At 39.1% G+C, this 14,396-nt stretch overlaps 1 protein-coding gene across 6 annotated transcripts in view; it reads left to right on the forward strand.

The window, feature by feature from the left end:
* LOC5575910 (trifunctional nucleotide phosphoesterase protein YfkN) overlaps positions 1 to 14,396 on the forward strand; it is a 95,124-nt gene that overhangs the window by 69,511 nt on the left and 11,217 nt on the right. The window contains exon 1 of one of the 6 annotated variants that reach the window (XM_021840352.1): positions 3,259 to 3,494. The exons of 3 other annotated variants lie outside the window; for them this stretch is intronic. The gene's annotated coding sequence lies outside the window, so the exon portion shown is untranslated. Of the gene's footprint in view, positions 1 to 3,258; positions 3,495 to 14,396 lie in introns of those variants that run through there. 2 more of the 6 variants (XM_001662236.2, XM_001662237.2) reach the window with 2 other exon arrangements.

Below are 14,396 nucleotides of genomic sequence, written 5' to 3' on the forward strand. Positions count from 1 at the left end.
CTGTCATGCCCGCACAACCCCATATTCCCACAGAAAGCAAACACAAATTCTAAAGAAACCAATATTTAATTCATGATACGAATGTGCCCGGCATCAAGCATAACATACCATGCTCCACTATTCTGTGTGAGAGTGAGTTACCTGTTTCTGCTCGGGGATTTTCAGTCAGCTCAGAGGGTTTGAGTCAGTCAGTATGAACGGGCATGGAACAAACCCCAAGCAATTCGGTCAAAACAGAGAGGAGACTTATTTGCATATTATTGCTCACACTCAGATACCCTCTAATCGTCCGATTCTCGGAAATCACCGAGGGAGAGCGATACCCTAATCATAACGCGAGATCGAAAGTGCTACACCCCGAGAAGCAATTGAATAAAATCTGGTATTCCCTCACTTATGCATGAATTTTCTTTCTCAGAAATCCATTGGCGCTCCATGAAATATTTTAACATTTTTTATTACCTAGCAATAAAGTTTTATATTTTTAACAATCAATAACTTTGAAAGCTACAAAGTATTAAACATGAAAAAAATATTTTTAGGAGGAGTTTTGGAAAGTCTTATTGAACATTCAATACTTAATGATTCATGTTATGATCCTTTACTAATGGCTAAAATGCTCTTTGCAGCTTCTAAAAAAAATCAGTTCTAAAACTTTGTTTTATGTTCCAATTTAATATCAAACAATGAAGGTTTATTTGTAGCCACGAATATCACTTTTTCTTTCATATATTTTGTATCTGATTAAGCATATAGCTTTTAAGAATTGGCCAGAATTATATCATGAAACTTCAAGCAATTTGTAAGACTTCAACTCAAAATTGCCTGTCAACATAATTTTGACAAATTTAGCATTTTAAGGAGTTACGTCGAATTTTTATTTTTGAAATTTCTTGTAGTTAAAGTATGTTTTTTATCATGCTAAAATGTCATGAAACTGCCTATTTTTCTGCACTGAATAATGCAGTTTGGCGGAGCAAGAGGAGCAAATTCCTTAAAACTCCAGTATTTTGCTTATCTTCTGACAGTTTTATTTCATCTGCGACTAATAGACTTGTGCAGTGTCGAGTTAGCGACTTAAAAAGTCTGTAATTCGCAAACGAAATAGGCCCACCTATCACAAAATAAGCTAAATATTAGAGTTTAACGAAATTTGCTTGTCTTTTAGGTCTTTTTAGTGATGTTGAGGTTTTTTTCCTCTTGGAAAGAGAAGAGAAGTGTTAAAATTTAATCCATTTTTTCATATACAGTTAAGGTGAAGAGTAGACCTGTTCATATTTGAAAAAATGTCTGGAAATTTACCTGTCAAGCAGTATTCCGAATTATCATGCTAAGAACAATGTGTGGTCAAATTTTCAGCTCATTTGATAAAGATTTCAATATGCTTCAAGTTGAAAATGTGTTTTTGAGCTTATATCAAGGTTTGAAAAATCATAACTAGCATTTAGACAATCAAAACCACTTGCTATTACCACTACTTGAAAGCTAATTCTATTCTGTTAAAGTTTGTCGAACACGCTAATAAGATCAAATTGAGTTTTAACATTGTTTGATCGAGATTTGTTTTCCGCAGTACCCTGACATCACAGTTTTTTGAATATATATGGTACAAAAAACACACATTGACATTATTTTTTCAGACCATAGTCAACGGGAATAGAACATTGTAAAGCTATGAATTCATTAACCATTAACAGCTTACATGGTACCTAAGGCAATAAATTACAAAAAATGCCCGAAGATCGAGCACTGCATCGCAACCTGATGATAGTTAAATCACGCATGACACATGTACCGACGAATGAATGAATTGAACAAGTTAGCATTGCTTTTTCTTTCCGATTGATGATTGATTTTATCGCATTTCATTGACGATTCAGAACGATTTGAAAACAATCAACATCATCGACTGAGAAAAAGCAGTGCTAACGTGTTCATTTTTTACATTGCACAAAGCTCACGATGGTGCTCTTTGCTCCCCCACAGCGGATTCACATATGTGCTTCCTAAGTTACTATTTTTTACAATTTATTTTCGTAAGATGACATGTAACTTTCAACGGGATTGAGTTATAGATATGTGTAGTCATCATGTTCTGGAAGATAAAAATCCTAAATTTTCATACAGGTATGTTTTTTAGATAGAGCACTTCCTAAAAATAGTGATTTTCAAGAACCTCGAAGCACAAACCTCAACCAAACTATGTTAAAACTTGCTCCAATCTTAAAATCATGTTCGACAAAAGTTCGTAGAATTGAATCAACTACTGTGTAGAGGTATTTCCAATAGTTTTTGGTGTTCCGTTCGGTAGTTATGATTTTTTATAGCTTGTAATTATCCTAAAAATACATAATTGATTTGAAGCACACCTAATTTTTCTCCAAATTGATTGAAATTTCGACCAGAAGTTTGTTTTAACATGAAAAATCTAAATATTGGTTCACTGGTTGATTTCCCGACATTCTTGAAAATATGAATAGGTCTAGTGAAGATGAATCGAAGCCAAAGCTCAAATTTTCAAGAGCACGGATCTGGAGAACCAAACATCCGTTTAAGCTGAAAACTTAATCGATTGGTTACTAGCTGCTGGCGAGATACGAAATATCGAGTAAGGGAGAATTGATCGTATTATCTAATAGTCCTCCAATTAGTGAAAGCGAATCAATCCCATAAGATGTCATGATAAATCCTTTAGTTTAAAATATAACAGTTTATTTTTTTTCAGCATCACTCGAATCTCTCGACTAGTCGAAGAGCCATGGGACAAAAAGAGTAAAAATATTAGTAGCGGCTCTATTACTAGACGTTCTTGGCATTTTTCTTTCCAAATATTATTGTGCAATAGTTCGTCTCAGCGAAATAAAATGTCAGAGCTACACTTTTACTATTTGGAGATGTTATTGAGATATACGGTCAGTGTTCAGACAGACTGGACCAAGAGTTTCTTTAATGATTTCAGGGAAACGTATCCCAATCATTCGGAATAACATAATATTTGCATCAGTCGATGTAACAATAAAACTTATCAACTTAGATTAAACATCTGGCGGAATTCGAACCCACGACTCTCAGCTTGATCTTGGCTTAAGTTTTTGTATACATATTGACCTTTATAAGCCATCCAACTCCCCAATCTCCCCTACGGATCACAATTTCGTATGGCGGACTCTCACCGTGCTTCACATAAGGTAACGTTCGCTCTCGTTCTCAGCGTGCGAATTCACAGACAAAAAGAGGGCCCTCGAACCGCCTGAGCGAACCAACCTCGGTTGAGTTTCACGCAAGTCTCGGTCAAGGCAGGACGTCTTCGAAATAAATTCCGCACCTCGTCGGAGAAGACACACGCGCTTCGCAGCCGTAGCAGTAGTGGTCGTTGTCGTGGTGGTCATCGTCGTCGTTTTCGTTTGCGAATTTGGTGCTCTGCAACTTTGTCAAGTGGTGCCCCGGACGAACGAAGAAGAGTTAAATTCCTCGGAATTTGATAATTTCCATAGGTGAGTTTATGTGGAGCACGTGCTTGCACATTTGCGAAATGGATTTCGTACTCGGATGTTCTTTGTGTGAATTCTGACAAATGGGAAGAAAAAAGTTTGCTGTTTTAATCCAGTGCTCTTTTATGTGAGATTGCTAAGGCCTCTGTGAAGTTGAGTGAATTAGCTCCTATGTATTATGAGCTGATAGCATGTCTCATTCAAGGTTCTGCTGGTTGTTATTTGTTTGGCAGTTTGAGACGAGTTGGGATGAGAATAGCACAAATATAACACATCGGATTAGATTGTGCGTGACATCGCGAGTGAAAAAGATAAATGCCATGAACCGTATTCGCGGTGCATAACTAATGAAAGCAGAACAAAAACGCTCTTCGCAATAATTGGAGAGAATTGCTCGGAACTGTGTGTTAAATCGATAATCTTCGGTTAAAGCTATTGTGTGAATGGGTGATAGAGAAGATTTTCATCAACATACAAAGTTGCACTAGAAATAGCAATAATTGATTTGGGTTGTGCTCAATAGGGGATGCAGATAGGTGAAAAAGTGCTCCAAGCGCAATACTGCAAAAGACCACGTGCTTCTGAGAGTGCTCGCGTTATCAAGGCCGTGCGGTGCAGGTTTGCAACATTAGAGGATGACTGCAAGTCCATAGTGACATAAAAGTTGTGCAATGGATGAATAAAGCGCTAGCAACACTGCCCTTTCCGCTGAACCAAGAACGACCAGACAACTCTCCATACTGGCCCAGTGTAGCAATCGATGCTGTGTGCATTACGTAGATTGTTTCCTTCCTTCTCTGTTTGCGGATGCCTTTTTCGTTTTATGAGGTTAAGGTCGTTGCAATTACCGCAGCAACAGCAGCATCCAGAGATGGGCAGATCTGTGCACAAGGAGTGACGTGATAACGATCTATTTTTACGTTGTTCACACTGTTGTTTTTAGTTTTCGAGGCGAGAAAATAGACATATGGATACGCAATATCCAAATATGCGACAATAAGAAATGTTATCGATTTTTTATGGAAATTTTTTACTGGTACCAACTTAACAGTTGTCAAATCTTTATAATTTTTCCTCCTTTTTTGTCTGTAGTTACTACAGATACAGCATTCTGTCCAATCAAAAACCCTTTCCGATCCTTCAGCTTTCTTAAGGACGTGGCCGGGGCAGTTTTCGACTGTTAGATAATGCGTAGATATTTTTTCTAGCTTATCAAAATGATTCCAAAGAATAATTCAGGAATTTCTCGAATAATAGCTTTAGAACCGAGTTCCTAGGCTGTGGTCCGCGGACTCCTAGAGGGCCGTGAAGCCTTCTGAGGGGCCACGAAGCAATTGCATTTGACTTCATTTACTGTGGTTCTCAAATACTAAGATCGTTCCTGACAGGCATTGCAGAATTCGCTCTCATTTTAGTATGGAGCACGATCAAAGCAAGCAAAGAAAAACATCCCATCTGTAGCGGTCCACGATCGTCATTGTATCACAAGGTGTAACAAGTCTGATAGATGGAAGCAGCAAACGAGAGCCCCAAAGAGAGAGCAATGATAAAATCCATTTTTCTCGCTTGTTTACCGTTGGGGATAGGTGTTTTTCTTACGATAAACAATCCACGAACTTCCAATAGCAATAGTGTCCCCCAGGCTTGGATCAAGTTTAGAGGGGTTTTATCTTGCACTACTATTCCCCAATCTGATCAAAGTTGTAGCAGTATACGATAAACAGTGTCTCATAAGGGGTCATGCATAAATAACGTCATGGTCCAAGGGGGGGAGGGGGTCAAGCCAAGCGTGACAAGCCTTACAAAATTTTTGAAGAACTCATACAAAAAACGTGACAAAGGGGGGGGGGGTCGAACAAGTCGAAATTTAGTGTGACATAATTTGTGTACCATCCCTAATGTGCAGCATGTTATGATAGTTACAGAGAGCGATACGTGAGAGATTCTCTCAATTTTCTCAGGATTCAATCCCTGTTCCTGAAGATATCCACGACATATTTCTAGCATATTTCAATCATTGACGAAGTTCAATCTGACCAGATTCCTATAAAATTGATTAATTCCTGGGAGATATCTTTGTTTAAATAATGGTAAGATCCCAGACAATTTCTTCCCAAAAATCTTGACTGATTGGAATCGTGTAAATCACAGAATCAGCAGAATCCTAATACATATTTTTTGCAGATCTTTTCATCACCCACAAAGCATTCCATCCATTTTCTGAAGCAGATATTTATCAGATTCTGGTTAGATTTTTGGGAAGATTCTGCACGAATTTTGGACAAGGTCCTCGAAAAAGTCCAACACCCATTACGAGCTCTAAATAATTTTACTAACATGAAAACAAAACAATCCATAACGAATTCCAGAGAAATTGGCAGGAATATTTAGGGCCAGGGACGAAAAAAAATCATGCTCACTATACTCAATTCACCGACATTTATGCCACCATCAAAGTAACCGCACCACCACCAATATGATTGTACCAATGGACCGATGCACGGGTTCATTATTTGACGTTTGAGCGGTGCCGTGTTATTTATGTGACCATGGAAACGAATGAACTCGGCACCGCTCAAACGTCAAATTAGTGAACTCGTGCATCGGTCCATAGTGGTTTCTGCGCTCGTGTACATACACGTTACATGTCACCAACACTACATAAAGATTGCTGGTTGAAAAAATAAACAAAGATCAGCTGTTCCCAGCAAAATCAAACGGCAATATTTTCAACCAGCAAATTTGCGCACGTGTTCGTGACACCGCTCGGCGAGAGCTCAATGAAGATGGCACAAAAGTAGATTGGCAAAACAAACAACGATGCCCGTATGTCGTTGGTATTTTTGATAATCAGAAGCAGAAGAGTGTCAGTTTTAGAAAATTGAGTATCAATGAGGTTCATATTAATTGAAAAATATGCTGCTATAGGGATAATGAACGATCCGATGCACGTAATCGATTATATTGACGCGTCTTTAGTGTGCCTCGTGCAAAAAATACAATTTCCCGAAGCGGAATGTAAAAAAGTCGAGCTAGTTAGAATGAATATCATTTTTTGTTTCCGATTATCACAAAGCGGTTGAGTAGCGCAGGTTAAAAGGAAACTGAAAATCTTACGCAAGCGCTTTGCCAATCTTTGTTGTGTTGTCAAGGTGAGGATAAAAACAAACAAAAATCAACGAAGATTCCACCCAGCGAGTATCAATGTAGGCGAGGGTAGATTGAGTATTTTCGTCCCTGTTTAGGGCAATATCTGTAGAGAATTTCTGACAAATATTTTTTGGATTTCTGATAATATCATTGGAAGACATCCCGAGGAAATATTTCAAATCTTGAAGATCTTTTGAATGGATTTCTGAGGAAACGACGAAGTTCTGCAGAAGTCTGATGAATGTTTGGCGTAATTTGCTGTTGGAAACATCCCATGAACATGATCTATACAATCTTGTTGATTTTTAACTTGATGATTTTTAACTAGTGGACTTTAGGAAATATATTACATAGCTAGCTTTGTTTGGCAGTATATCAAATTATTGCTGGACTTCTCCAGAGTTTTATTACATGATCTGTGGTGGTTTCCAGAAGAAATCGCGCTTGTGGTTGATAGCGATGTCATTGCTAGACCATTTTGCATATCAGGCTTGACCACTGGCGCATTATTATCCAAGATCCTTGTTGGATTTCTTACTTGATACTTGATGGGCTACAATTGGCTACGATGAATCTGCGCCGAATGGATGAGTCTTCTCCACTGGGCTCGGTCTTGGGCCAATCGCTTCCAGTCGCCCTGAACGTTAAGGTAATTATAAAACGAAGCCACACCTCAAATTTTCAAGAGCACAGGACTTGAGAACCAAACAGCGCTCCGCGTTGAATATTTATCCCATTGGTCATCACCAGCAAGCAAGCAATTTGATTGATTTTAGGGTCCGAGCGGTTTCATGTGACTCATCTGGAGTCATTGTCGATCAAAGTAAGCATGCATATTTCAGATGTCACCCGTCGACTCCCATAGTTATCCAGTCACATAGAGTGACAACTATCGATAAACTCGAGTGATAGAGCCAAGTCGAGCGAAATTTTTGGTCGACAGTGACTCCAGTCGACTTATAAAATAGGGCCCTTAAACGCGAACTGTTGACAGATTCTCCAGTCTTGTGCTTTTAAAAACTCAAAGTTTGGCTTCATTTTATAATCACCTTAAGTGCTTTTAAATCCTCCTCAACTGCAAAAAGCCACGGGACTTCAGCTACAGGACTTCAGCTGGTTACGGAGCCCGTAGAAAGCCCGACTCGCAGCTGCAATATGTCTTTTCACCTCGCGGGTAACATCATTATCGCATGTCACTAGAATTCCAATATACACAAAATCTTCCACCACTTCAAACATTTCACCACCTAGCACCATTTCGCTACCACTAACACGTCCGGACCCACGTTGACCACCAGCTATCATGTACTTCGTGTTTATGGTGTTGATCGTGAGCCCGATCCTCGCTGTCTCCCTCTTGAAAGGCACGAACGTTTCTTCCACTGCTGGCCTCTTCTTCCTGTCGATATCGTCCGCAAAGCCAAGGAGCGTATGAGAACGTGTGATAATGGTACCGCTTCTCTGCACACCGGCTCTCCTGATAACACCTTTGAGCGCTATGTTAAACAGCAAGTTAGAAAGAGCGTCACCCTGTTTCAATCCATCTAAGGTTACGAACGGGGGGCCCAGATAGCCGTAGCGGTAAACGCGCAGCTATTCAGCAAGACCAAGCTGAGGGTCGTGGGTTCGAATCCCACCGGCCGAGGATCTTTTCGGGTTGAAAATTTTCTCGACTTCCCAGGGCATAGAGTATCTTCGTACCTTCCACACGATATACACATGCAAAAATGGTTATTGGCATAGTAAACTCCCAGTTAATAACTGTGGAAGTGCTCATAAGAACACATGGCTGAGAAGCAGGCTCTGTCCCAGTGGGGACGTAACGCCAGAAAAAAGAAGAAGAAGAAGAAGAAGAAGGTTACGAACGATGACGAAATCTCGTCCACCACCCGCACACTTGATTTCGATCCATCAAGCGTTGCACGAATCAGTCTAATCAGCTTCGCCGGAAAGCCATGTTCGAACATAAATTGCCACAACTCGTTTCTCTTCACTGAATCGTATACTGCTTTGAAATCTACAAACAGATGATGAGTCTGCAAGTTGTACTCCCAGAATTTATTTAGGATTTGACGCAGAGTAAACATTTGATCTGTCATTGATCGGCTCTCTCGAAAACCAGCTTGGTATTCGCCGACAAAGGACTCGTCATATGGTCTCAATCTGTTGAATAGAATTCCAGAAATGATTTTGTACGCCGAATTAAGGAGTGTTATCCCTCGGTAATTGGGTTCGATGCCCTTTCTTGTACAGAGGGCAAATGAGACCTTCCAACCAACTAGTAGGCATTTGTTCTTCCTCCCATATCGGAACTATACGGTGAAGGAGTTCGTGCAGCTGCTCACTCGTCCTTCCCAGCAGCCTTGTTGTTCTTCAGCCCATTGATAGCTTTTTTTACCTCATCTAGCGTTGGAGGTTACACAGCCCATTCATCGTCATCGATTTGGATTCTGCTACCAGATCCGCTTCCGTAATCTCCGTTTAACAATGACCCGAAGTACTATTTCCACCTAGCGGCTTCTTCTTTCTGGCGTTACGTCCCAACAGGGACAAAGCCTGCTTCTCAGCTTAGTGTTCTTATGAGCACTTCCACAGTTATTAACTGAAAGCTTTCTATGCCAATTGACCATTTTTGCATGGGTATATCGTGTGGCAGGTACGAAGATACTCTATGCCCTGGGAAGTCGAGAAAATTTCCAACCCGAAAAGATCCTCGACCGGTGGGATTCGAACCCACGACCCTCAGCTTGGTCTTGCTGAATAGCTGCGCGTTTACCGCTACGGCTATCTGCCCCCCACCTGGCGGCTACCATTGTTTTATCTGTCAACAAGTTTCCTTCACGGTCGTTGTACATGGCGGGAGACGGCGCTGTTTTTCTCCGCACACCATTGACGGATTCGTACAACCGTCGTATGTCGTTCTGTTTCATAGCTTCTTGCGCCTGAGCAATTACTGCTTCTTTCATGCTCCTTTTCGTTTCTGCGATGGATCCGTTTTTGGCTGCCCTTGGTTCCTTGTACCGCTTTCTGCTCTGACGGGTGACCAGCATCCGGCTTCTAACCAAGTTCTTCTCGTTCGTTATTCTCTGGCACTCCTCTTCGAACCAACCGTTCCTTGGTCTTCGTTGACCAGTACATACCACTTCTCGCGCTACTATGCTCACCGCTCTGTGGACTGACTTCCACAGATCGCTCAGGTTGACGCTTTCGTTGATTTCGCTAATCCGCTCGTCGATCTTTTGATGGTAGTCCGCTGCTACACCATCCGCTGACAGGCGTTGGATATTGAATCACAACGATTGTCAATTCCTAGAATTCGAAACGGTTGATAATCGCGCTCGAACTTTGCTTACAACGAGATAGTGGTCTGAGTCGATATTAGGACCCCTGAAAGTTCTAACATCAATGACATCGGAAAAATGTCGGCCGTCTACCGAACATGGTCGATTTTGTTGCAAAGTTCGCCATTTGGGTGTTGCCAGGTGTGCTTGCAGATATTCTTGCGTGCAAAGCAGGTGCTACTGATGGCCATCCCCCTGGTGGCAGCAAAGTTCACTAAACGTAGGCCGTTGTCGTTTGTAACAGAGTGAAGGCTCTCTGTACCAATGATAGGGCGGAAGAAGTCCTCTTTTCCGACCTGCACATTAGCGTCGCTGATGACAATTTTCACGTCCTATTTTGGGCATTCTCCATAGGTCTTTATTTATTTATTTGCTTCATCTTCAACTTGGAAGTTGCACAGACTGTTAAAATTCACTTCATCCTATTCTTATAAATTAATTTACTAATATTAAAGTCGAACACATTACACACTTGATTAAACAGTCGACAACATATATCAAAGGGATTATTCAGTCCGTAAAGAGTGCTATGGCCAGGAATCCACAACAGTTGGCGGTTTCGAAGCTGACGAATGGGCACGTTTAGTCTGACATTCTCCAGAAGGCTGCTACAGTCAATGTTATTTCTGATAACGTCGAAGGCAAACAGGCGTTGAAGCATCACTCGACGACTCGCTAACGGCTGTCGAGACATTTGCTATAAATTCACTCTAGGTGAATTCCCCTTCCCCTGGCCTATAGTCCTTATTTCGTTGCCAGGTCGGTTGCCGAAAACAACGTTCGTTTCTTCTTATTTCTCCATTTTTCGTGGTGGGTAATGAATTCGGTATGCTACCTTACTGGGGTCGCGCTACGTACATCACGTTGATGGGGCTGCCATCTTAGTTATAGCTGATGTGATACAGCATTTCAGAACGTACAGAGGCTAAGTACGCAGTCCTTAGCTGGCGGTCTTTGTCATAATTTGCAGCCCTGTTGGATTTCTAGGAACAACATTAATGGATTTTAGAGGGGAAGATTATATTACTTCTGGAAACATAACTTTAATGTGATTTCAAGATATAAGGCATTTGCTTAACTCAATTGTTATTCGGTCAAATCCTTCGTTGCTTAAATTTTGATTTTAAAAATAATTATTTTCATGGGTTCATGAAAACTTGTACATATCTAAAGGAGGTTACAGTTTTAAAAAGGTTGAGAACCATAGCTCTAGAAACTTCTCAAAACTTATATCAGTAATTTCATCCGAAATTCCATTTGAAACTTCTTTATGCATACCTCAAAAAATTCCATTAAAAATCCATTCTGGGATTTCCTCAACAACTTCTCGATAATTTCCTGATAAGTTTCTTCTTCAATCATACTAAAAAACCTTAAAGTTGAATCTGAGAAGAAATATGTTCGCAGAAAACGGACATCCAATTCCAATTTCAAACATGTGTACAAAATTAAACGACCATTTTAAATGACAACACACGCTGATATTGATAAGTTCCCATGATGATCTGTGGTGGATATGGAACATTTCAAGATACAGTGGCCCAATTTCATATTCGTACAGGATACTGTTTTCACATCAAGTTAGTAAAAAACTATTAAATGATGTATTGAGTTTAAAATACTTTATCCACATTGAAGGTAATAGGTGTCATCTATTATTTGGCAATCACAAAATGTTTCCATTTACATTCTTTATTTTGATTAATGGAAAAGCATTGAATTTATGTCTTAAATTCACCCAATTCCATATTCGTACACCTACCAAAATTCAAACGTACAACATTCAAAACTAAATGTAAAAGCTCTATTTGATTGCTGAAGTGCTTTATTATGATGTTCAGATGTAGTAAAGTACATTTGGACAATTTATTAGCGAACATATATGAAATTAGGATGTAATTATGGAAAAATCCAGTTTTCCAATGATTTTTGCAATAAAATCCAATAATTCGAACAATAACGTTCATTATTGTCATTGGATCGAAACTATTATTTATATTCGTGAGCTCTGATAGAAATTTAGTTGAAATGTATACAGTTTACAGGAATCATCAAAAGTTTTTATCACTTTTGAGTTCAGAAAATGGTTGTGCCATAACTTCAAAACTCTTCTAAAATGATATTTTCAATCGATGTAAGCCAAATGTTCATTCTGAACAACAGATAAAGGTTAATTTTGAACTTGTCTGTAAAAAGAATTTGAACTACGAACTACATTTTATAATAAAGTACCCTTAACTACGCTGTACAAACCTCCACATAATTGATGTTATCGCAATATTCAATTATCTCTAAATTAATATTCAAATTATTTTCAAAATAGCACCCTATTTTGCAATTTATTGATTTTGTAAGAATAACACAAAATAACTTGAATGAGCAGAGAGCATTTATATATTTTTTATTAGAATATATCCTGCTGTTTTCATCATTACAAAAAGGGTTTGTGTTGCGGTTACGGCAATAATATTTTTTCTAGAATTCTCTGTAATCATGTTTGGTAGTAAAATAAAAATTTTAAAATGATAATTACGCAATGTTTTGATAGGAACATTAACAATGGATTATGTATATCCATTTAGGAGCCAAACTGAGAGAAATTGACTGAAATTTTTGGTTTTGGATTTGTTGTAAATTTTATATTATCTTAGATCCAAAAGTATAAGTTGTCGATTTTACTCCTAGCTACTCTGAAACTGATTATATTTTTTTGAAACTTGTGTGATATTCGCTGTAATTATTCTTAAGGACGTGATGTTGGAAAAAAAATGTAAGTCGAACAATAGACTTATAGAATATTTTAGCAAAAAAACAGGGAAAAAGTGGATTTTTTCTTAAATTTACTTAAGTTTCAAATATGTCCACTTATAAATATTCCAAATATGTACTGTGCACACAACGAAGAACTTAAGCAATCATCTAGTCCATTAAAAAATAGTTTTGAATGTTATACATATCTTTTTTATTAGGTGTACGAATATTGAATTGAATCAATTATAGACATAAACTCAATACTTTTCCATTAATCCAAAGATTTAAGCAAATAAATACAGTTTGTCATTGTCAAACAATAGATGACACCTATGACCTTCGTTATTGATAAAGTATATCGAAGTCCATGCTCAATGTAATAGTTTTATACCAACTTGATATGGAAACAGTGCCCCGTACGAAAATGAAATTGAGTCACTGTACTTACATTTACCACTGATTGAGGCAATACGTTTGGCGGAAATTTTAACGTATTTTTGTTTTGAATCCTCATACAACTCTAAAAGAGATTTTTGCTCTAGCATAGAGATGTACCACAGATAACAGACGTTCAATAAAAAAAACTGTACTGTGTAAATAAAACAAGTAACGGTATGTATGTAGACCCTGAATCTTCGATGGCTTGTCATTTTTGAATTTATCGCACTCAGAATATTATCAATTTCAAAATTTATCATCCCAAAAGAGAAAACAAATCCTACAATAACTCCGCTTAATCAGCCTTCAATTGACCTTCCGTCACGACATGAGACTGATTGTCGTTCGTTGACGCCATTGTCGTCACCGCTTGTCATAGCCATGCCATAAATCCGATCCGTTTAACAACAGTTCGCTAACATACGCGTTTGTCACCAGGAAACGACTCATCGTTAGCCCGTATTTTTAGCGAAGCTTCCCGTTCTTTTGTCAATGGTATATTTTTGACCTCTTTTTGACGAACGCGGTCCCCCAAAAATTGTAGGTGAGACTGTTCTCCCCGTTTCTCATTTTATGGTCTTGACCTTGACACGTTGTTGACGATTGTGAAGCTTTGACGTCAGCTGTAATCCTACGTTCTCGCCGGAAGCTTACCATCAATGGTCTTGGCCTTGACAAAATTTCGATAAACATCCCCGCTATTCAGCGTCAACCTACCGCACCGGTTCCGAGTTCCAGGAAGTAGGTGTCAACATCAAAAGCCCTGAAATATACGGCGAGGAACGTAAATACAACGTATCTCTTAACGCAATCGGGATGTGATGGATGACTCAATAACCGAATTGGCCAAGGTCGGTGACCTGCGATGTTGTCGAAATCAAACCGGTTTCCCGATACTTCACAAGGGAACAGCGAGCACCTTCAACGTCAATTTGTTTGTACACACATTTCGGAGGTGCTGCTGATAAACCGCGGCCGTGAGGGAGTGGTTTGCTCCATGGCACAGTTAGTTATTTATGTTATTGGCTTTTATGACGCCGCTAGAGGGGAGTTCTGAGTTATATGGGCAATTATGCTTATAGGGTCAGGTGGGGCAAGATGAGCACCCTAAGGATATGCGCGATTTAAGCCTACTTGAACGTTTTGGTGAAATTGGTAACCATCCTTATCTTTTACATTATTACTTTGACCTCCAACCATTAAAAGTTTTAAAAAGTGATAAATA

Source organism: Aedes aegypti, chromosome 2 (genome assembly GCF_002204515.2).
Source record: "Aedes aegypti strain LVP_AGWG chromosome 2, AaegL5.0 Primary Assembly, whole genome shotgun sequence".
NCBI classification, from domain to species: Eukaryota; Metazoa; Arthropoda; class Insecta; order Diptera; family Culicidae; genus Aedes; species Aedes aegypti.